The 8,431-nt window shown below is 36.0% G+C and overlaps 1 pseudogene; it reads left to right on the top strand.

The window, feature by feature from the left end:
- The first annotated feature begins 7,644 nt into the window (after window positions 1–7,644).
- Window positions 7,645–8,214, top strand: LOC134390443 (small ribosomal subunit protein eS7-like; annotated as a pseudogene).
- Window positions 8,215–8,431: the final 217 nt, after the last annotated feature.

Below are 8,431 nucleotides of genomic sequence, written 5' to 3'. Positions count from 1 at the left end.
CTGCATTAAAATGTCACATAGCATAGATATTTTCTAAGGTTTTCACTGACAAACAATTTCTATAACGTTAGCTTGATGTCTTAACTATTGTTGCTTCTATCTGAAAGGATACCTAAGACAAAACAAAATTCGTTTTTCTTCTTTATGCTATATCTGAAGGTAACACGGACAAGCTTTATTAAAATCTAAGTATGTAGAATGAGAATACTTAATATTGCTCGTTTGATTTAGATAATTCGTGAATGCAATCCTTCCAAATTAAGAGAAAATATTGGCCATCACCAACATCCTTATACCTCCTGTTTTCTGTCAATATTCTCACCAAATTCTTTAACTTCATTGTATTATTGGAAGGCAGAGCAGAATCTATGAAGTCAGCCTGACTAGTTTTCAAATATGATTCTACCATAACTTTTTGACTTTGAGCCTGTTAACTAATACCTCTGACATTTAGTATTCTTATTTATTAAATGAAAAGTGTAGCAGCGATATCCCCTGCTTTAAGGATTAAATAAAATTATATATACGAAGTGTCTTGCAGAGAACCTAGTACATAATAAGTGTACACAGCAAGTGGAAAATAAAGAGCAGATATTAATCGTGATTCTTGAGGAGAGGATCTGGGGAAGTCAGATAGCCAACCTCAACCCACCCTGTCCTCTACCAGTTTCTTGACTCCACCACAGGAAAAATTTCATGGGTAGAGTCATAGTAGAAAGTGGAAGCAGATTTAATGCAAAGAACAGGAAATAAAGAATTCACAGGGAAAGTGTGGCCTAGCTCCAGAGACTGAGCGGCAACTGCACCAAGGTTAATACAAAAGTAAGAAATACACACTTCAAGTTTAGTACAAAGTGCTGCCTCGCTCAAGAGAGTGAGCCACAGCCTGTTTTAGCACAAAAAGTAAAGTATACACACCTCACAGGTGAAGTGTGCCCTCGGTCCAGAGAGAATGAACAACACCCCTACCTTCTTCTTGGATTAAATTTTTATAGCTTGGCTATCTATACATATTAGTGGTATCAAACGAATATTTCACTAAGGGGGTTGTTCTCAGTTATGTAACAAGTTATGTAACACAGCCTTGCACATGCTGAGTTGATCTCTTTGGAGCATGCTCACTGGTCAAATTCCATCACGTGCACCCAATGCACTTAGAATACTCTAGGTCCTCTGGAACACCTCCAGTGGGTGGTCATTCAAGGAATAAACTCCTTTTTACTGAGCATGCTTGGCCACTGAGATTACACAAGTCTGCCTCCTATGGTCTCCATCTCCATATTCTGGTACTGAAAATAGGTACTACAAGTAGCTAAGGACTAAGGGGAGGGGCTTGAGTCCTAGGGGAATGGTTTGAGACCCAGAGGAGTAGTAGCTTGAAACCCAGAGGAGTGGCCTGAAACCTGATCCTAGGGGGACTGAGTACCTCCTCTCTCACTAATATGATTCCAAGTCCTTGGCTACAACCTAGTTTTCTCTCAAGTACCAGAGTTCTGCATTTCCAACCACCCAATGAACAGAATGATGATAAAGTCTTGGTGGCACTCAAACAAAATAAGTCTAAGACTGAACTATTTTTCTCTCAAAAGCAGTTCTCCTACTTTCCTATTTCTGATAAGGACATGATCACTTTGACCAGATTTCCAGGATTAACATTTTGCAATAATCTTGATTTATCAATTTCTCTTCATCATTTATATAATCTGTCGGAGTAAAAATAGTATGTAGGTCTATACGTACTTAGTGACCCAAGTAATGCCAAAGCCCACCAAATGACCAAGAATGCACCTGCAGTTAACATTGGGTTTATTTAGCTTGTTGCAGCAAGGGAAACCACACCCCAGAAGAAGGCATCGGGAGGGTTTTAGCAAAGCGGTGTGTAAAGGAACTTTGTATAGGTTTGGACTTATTGGGCACCAACAAGCAAGGTTGGGGCAGCTCAGAGGTTGGGCACCTTAATACTGGGTAACTTCATTGAGGAGATAAGATGAAAGCAGAAATTACCCCAAAAGGAGGGTCATTGTTAGTCGTTTTTTAGCTGTCGTATGACTTTGGGAGAAATATACTGAACCAATGTGCATGTGGACCTCTTCAGTGTCCCACTGGAAACATCGTTTTTGTTTTGATAGGAACATCACATTGTAATTACCAGCAAAATTTGATTATCACTTTCTCACGATATAGTTCATTTAGAACAACATAATGCCACTAGATGGCTTTATTCATTTTTAAAAGTGTTCCATAGTACCTGATCCAGTACGTTATTGATTAATGATGAATTAATACATCATTCAATCAAACAATGAAAAATTGATTATAATCCAGACTCAATATGTTTTCATAGAAAGTGCTAATTAAATGTGTTTATGAGACTTTCCACTATATGTTGGGTCTTAGGGATCCAACAAATCATAATATTATTTGTTCTCCAGTAGTTCATAATGCAGAAGAAACCAGAGAGAGGTAAACAATAATTTTATCATCATTAAGTAAATTGTCACATAATAGCATGTGCACAGATCAGAGAAGGTAACAAACTTTGTCTACATGAGTTGGAAAACTTCTAAGATATTTTAGCAATTAAGTTGGAGCTTGAAGGTTTATAAAATTCTGTTAAGGAAAAAGCAAAGATTGAATGCAAGGAGAAGGTTGAGGGGCAGGGAGACATATGAATGTTAAAGTACTGTCTACAAGCTTTGTTTTCAATAAGTGATATTTTTCTTCCTCAGAACAAAAGCAGAAATAAAAATACAATAGGAGGATTTTTTATCTGACACATGATAACAAAAATTTTACAAAAGATGTATTGGTTATATTCAGGATTGGTAAAGATACAATGAAATGAGCAAATTCAAAATTTTCTGAAAGGAGAGCAAATTGCTGTAACATTCCTGGTGTGATTTGGTGATTTGAATTAAGAGCTTTAGAAATATTCAAATCACTTGGCCTGGTATATCCACTTCTTAGAATTTATGCTAAGAAACTAATCAGCTATGTATATTAAGATTTATACAAGAAGGTTTTTTTTGCAAATAATTTGCAATAAATTATCTAAAACATCTAAGAGACTAGAAGCAACATAAATATTCAATGAGACAGAAAGGAATAAATCAATTATGGTACAGCCATAGACTAGAACATTTTGCAGCCATTAGAACACAGGCTTGTTAAATCATTTAATGATTTCGAAACATGCTTATAATATTACATGGATAGCAACAGAGAATAACAACATGAATTTCAATCTCAGAGAGACCTAAGTTATTGTCATATATTTATCACTAACTATCCATATAGCCTGGGAAAAAGTTACCTCAGCCTTAGCCTCTTCATCTATAAAATGGGTAAAGTAATATTTTTTGTTCCATAGTTTTGTTATGAAGGTTGATTGAGATGACATTTAAAGAGTTTAGTGCCTTGCACCTTAGTAAGGGCTGAATAAAGTATAGTTGTGATGGATAATGATTATGATATAATTTCAAACTGCTATTTTTCTTCTGACTCATTGAATCATTCTTCTACTTGCTCAGACTATTGTCAGCTATTACTTGTTTAGCTTCTCTCTTGTTTAACATGAACTTATTTGGGTAATAGCCAGAATATATCCTTATACTTTGCCTGCAGAACAAATAGTAAGGGCTTTCAGGTGCCCACAGATATTAGATACCTAGTTCTAGGGGCTCTTTTGATCTTTGACTTTTCCTGGACATCTGCCTTCTGTAAAATTAGATATTATTTTATCTTTTAGGCAATATTTATAGCATTGCTGAGCTAGAGTGGAAGTAAAAATAACAGCAAAAATAGTGCCTGGCATTGTGCATTTATACATAGGTTAACACATTTAATTCTCACAGCAACTAAATGAGGTAGGACTGTTATTATTCATTCCACAGATGAGCACCCTGGAGAGAATAGTTAATCTTCCAAGGTCACAAAGATATTTAGTGGATAAGCCAGGATTTAAGTCCAGGTGGTCAGGCCCTGGAATCCATAATTCATCAACACATTCCCTTTTAAAGAGGCTTGACTGTAAAATCCATGCAGGCAGGCACTATAACTGACTCACATTCCACTGAAACTCTATTTCCTACCACTGTAATTGATAAAAGTGGAAACTCAATCAATCTTGCTCAATGCATGACTGACCAAACAGTGAAAAGGATGGACATTTCATGCTCCAAATGCAATCCATTTCATGAAGAACTACTGATAATCATGTTGCAGCTGCCCTTTACCTCCCGGGCTCTCAGGACAAGGACCCACTGTTGAGATCACACCATAATACATTTCTTCATCTTATTAGCTGTCATGCTAGAGCATTCCTTTTTGTGGTGGAATCATTATTTTGCCAACCATTTGGTCAATCATTTCCAAGTTATGGAAACATTCAGCATAAAACTATAAGATGACTCCCAAATTATTTCTCTTATTTTAGCTGCATAATTACTGCAGTTTATTACAAACATACACATCCACCCCAAATGTTTGCTAACAAAATAAATGTGGTTTTTGTCCCATTTTATAATTAGAAAATCCTCAGCTTTGTAGTGGCATGTGGCTACAGATCTCAAAGCTGAGAGCATGATTTTGGCTCTTGTTTTCAGTTTGCTTGACTGAATAGTTTATTATAACCACAATTTTAAAATTCCTTAGAAACACGAAACAGTCTTTGCCAGGAGTACAACTGCTTTCCATCTAAAATGCCAGCATTTCAGTGTGTCTTGCAACATTTTAATTAGTTTGCTTAAGGAACCAAACACATGCATCAAACACTGAAGGCAAAGGAAAGTCTCCCCCACCATAATTACTTTTCGCAAAGGATTATTTCCATTTTCATAATTATTCAAGTGTTTTTGTACAGGGAATTTTACATTTTAAATGGAAAATTATACCTCCATAAAAGCCACTGCAAGTTAGCAGCTTTGATATAGCATTCTAATTCTTGGTACAGTGAACTGTTGATACTGCTGTCGAATCACACATTGGTTGTTTAGAAAAATGGATTTGCTGCATCAACCTGTTTAATTTGAATTATTGCCAAAAGATTTGTTGTCCTTTCGTGTAGCATTCTGTTTTCAAAAGAAGTCCAAGCTGTACAGTTTTCAATAGTTTAAGAAGCTCAGAATTCTTCCATCTGTGTTAGCAATAGATTTTTCAGCAAATAATATTTCTCTGTAGAGGACATAGAGAGTGGCCGAGATTTATAAAAAGAAAGGAAGGAAAAAGACACAGTAAGATTTCTGTAACTACATTTGAATCAATTAATATTTTATAATTTATTATAGTATTAGTGTGCCAGATAGATTTACTATGTTTAGAGAAAATATATAGTATACAAATTATATAAGTACAATATGATTGCTACTAATAATATCCTTATATAATAGAATAGAAATTGAAATTAGTTTTAAGAAATAGAAATGAGTAGAAATGAAAATTTAGATCAACTATAATGTCATCACCCTTACAAAGGCACAGTTAACATTATGAGTTCTGATTAGGAAGTTAGGTAAGTTTATGCCTTGGTAATATACAAAATGATTTTGTATGATTTCTAACTTTGAATTTTTGAAGTTTCTTCTTGCTTCCAATTAATTACTGGTGTTGATCAAGGCTTTTCTACGTGTAATCATGAGAAGTAAGTACCATATTTTTTACATTGTCAATAGACCCCTAAGATGACAGAGTAATTGCATTAGCAAGTCAAAATTTTAGTTTAGGAATCCGTTTTTCAAAGAAAATAAGCACCGCATAACAGTTACTCAGACATGATACGTACCCACAAGTTTGTAAGAAAGGGAAATTGACAAAAAATCCCTGTGGAATAATAGCAGAATCTTGCATTTGGGGTCAGGGTAAAATGAACCAATTTTTTATAACATCTTACTTAAGATTTGTCTTCAATTAAAGCTGAAAATGTAAAAAATTAATGAGAAAATTTTGTTATCACGTATTGGAAAGATTACACATAAAGCTTCGCATTAAATCAAACCATATGTGAAAGCTCCAGGGAGATTAGAAGCAGAAATAAATTCTCACTCAACAGCTTGACTTATGCCATCAACAGAAATGTGGAAATGGCAATGGTTATGCCAGAAAAGATAGCGAATTATAAAGAAGTTAATTTTGTGTTACCTGGGTCGGTTGAAGCATCTTAATGGTATTAAATGAGAAGAGCACTCAAAAGTAATTACTTACTTACCAACTGGTTGGCTTCTCTCCCTTACAACCTCTCTCTGGAGAAAAAAAAAAAACAACAAAACATGATGCCCTAAGAACATCTACCTAGTATTTCTAAGGATCAGAAGAAGATAGGCTTTTGTACTTAGGAATGTATGAGACGTTTGAATTATATTTCATCATATATTCAGATATTTGTTCCAAGACCAAAAACCAAATACCTTTGTGAAAGAGAAAATGATCATCATTTGCTAATAATTATCTTTTACATGTCTAAACCAAGAGATAATCTACAACTAATTGGTTTCCAACTGTTGCATCAGAGCATTGTGTCAAAAAATCTTTCATCAGAGCATTGTATCAAAAAATCATAACTATATTGCCAGGTGATTATAATTTGGAAAATAGCAAACATATTCAACAAAGGCATCCTGGGAGACCAAAGTCTAGGCCAAATCAGAAATAAAACAAGTTGGCTGAATGCTTATGTAGCAGGTTGAACCATATGAAATGGCTGATATGTGATCTACAAAAACAGCAATTCTACATGGTTCACCCCAATAGTAGTTGCATTTTATAAGTGTCGTGGCACTGTTTTTCACTTCAACATGAAAACATTATTAGTTATTTCTGTGCAGTAAATTATCCCATGTTATTAGTCCACTTTGTGTTGCTATAACAGAATACCTGAGACTGGGAAATTTATAACAAACAGAACATTTTATTTTCTCACCGATCTGGAGCTTGGAAGTTCAAGATTAAGGTGTTAGCATTTAGCAAAGGACTCTCTTGCTGTGTCATGACATGGCAGAAGGGGGAGGGACTTTAATAAAAGGGTTTTCAGGAGTGGGCATTAAACCCACAATCAGGGTAGAGCCCTCATGCATTAATCACCTCTTAAATGCCCAAATCTAAATCACAATGACAATTAAATTTCAGCAAGTTTTAAAGGGATGTTGAAACAACGGTACTTCAAAATTTAGTGGCTTAAAAAAACAAACATTCATAATGTCACTATTTCTATCGTCAGCAATTCAAATGTTGCTTAGCTGGGTGGTTCTAGTTCCGAGTTTCTGAAGAGGTTACAGTCAAGATTTGGGCAAGAGCTACAGTTATCTGAAGGCTTGGCTGGGGCTGGAGGATGCACTTCCAAGATGGTTCACTGACGGGCCTGTCAAGTTAGTATCAGCTGTTGGCAAGAAGGCTTAATTCCTTATCACAGTGGCCTCTTTATAAGGCTGCTTAGTCACCCCACAATATGGCTTAGCCAAGAGAAAAGGATGCAACAGAAAGAAAGTCATAGTGCATTTTCTGACCTATCACTTCTACCGTATTTTATACATTTGAAACAAGTCATTAAGTCTAGACCACAAACAAGAAGAGGAGAATTAGGTCCTGCCTTTTGAAAAGAGGAGTATCAAAAAACTTGTAGCTTCCTAAGCTGGTGCTCAGCAAGGAGAAGCCATGCTCAGCTCTAGTGCCAAAATTATGAATAGCCCAATGGCGAGAAGCCAAACGAGTTCGAACCCGGCATCTCCCAGGGGCTTCTGGAGCTGGAGGTGAACTTGAACCTCAAGGCTCAGCTGTGGGAGCTGAACATCACAGCAGCCGAGGAAATTGAAGTTGTGGTTGTCAGAAAGCTATCATAATCTTTGTTACAGTTCCTCAACGGAAATCCTTCCAGAAAATTTGCAAATTGGAGAAAAAGTTCAGTGGGAAGTATGTTGTCTTCATTGCTCAGAGGAGAATTCTGCCTAAGCCAACTAGAAAAAGACGTACAAAAAATAAGCAAAAGCATCCTAGCAGCCCCACGCTTACAGCCGTGCATGATGTGATCCTTGAGGACTTGACCTTCCCAAGTGAAATTGTGAGCAAGAGAATCAGCATGAAACTGGATGGCAGCTGGCTCATAAAGAGCATTCGGACCTAGCACAGGAGAACGATATGGAACACAACGTTGAAACTTTTTCTAGTGTCTATAAGGAGCTCACGGGCAAGGATGTTAATTTTGAATTGCCAGAGTTTCAGCTGTAAACTGAAAAAAATGACCAAATATATTATTCACAGTAAAAAACAAACAAAAAACCCATTGTGGACTTTTTAAAAAACTACCACAATAGCAATAGCATAGTTATTCTGCATGCGCATATATGTGATTGATGCTCATACAGTGTTTTCAAACAGAAATTCCTTTGGCCTAAGGCTTGACACGTATTTTTCCATCCTGGTGCTGTCTTTCTTCACTTACCTC

Source organism: Cynocephalus volans, chromosome 11, assembly GCF_027409185.1.
Source record: "Cynocephalus volans isolate mCynVol1 chromosome 11, mCynVol1.pri, whole genome shotgun sequence".
Classification (NCBI taxonomy): domain Eukaryota; kingdom Metazoa; phylum Chordata; class Mammalia; order Dermoptera; family Cynocephalidae; genus Cynocephalus; species Cynocephalus volans.
The sequence above is the reverse complement of the archived record's forward strand: the minus strand, read 5'-3'. Positions and strand labels throughout refer to the sequence as shown.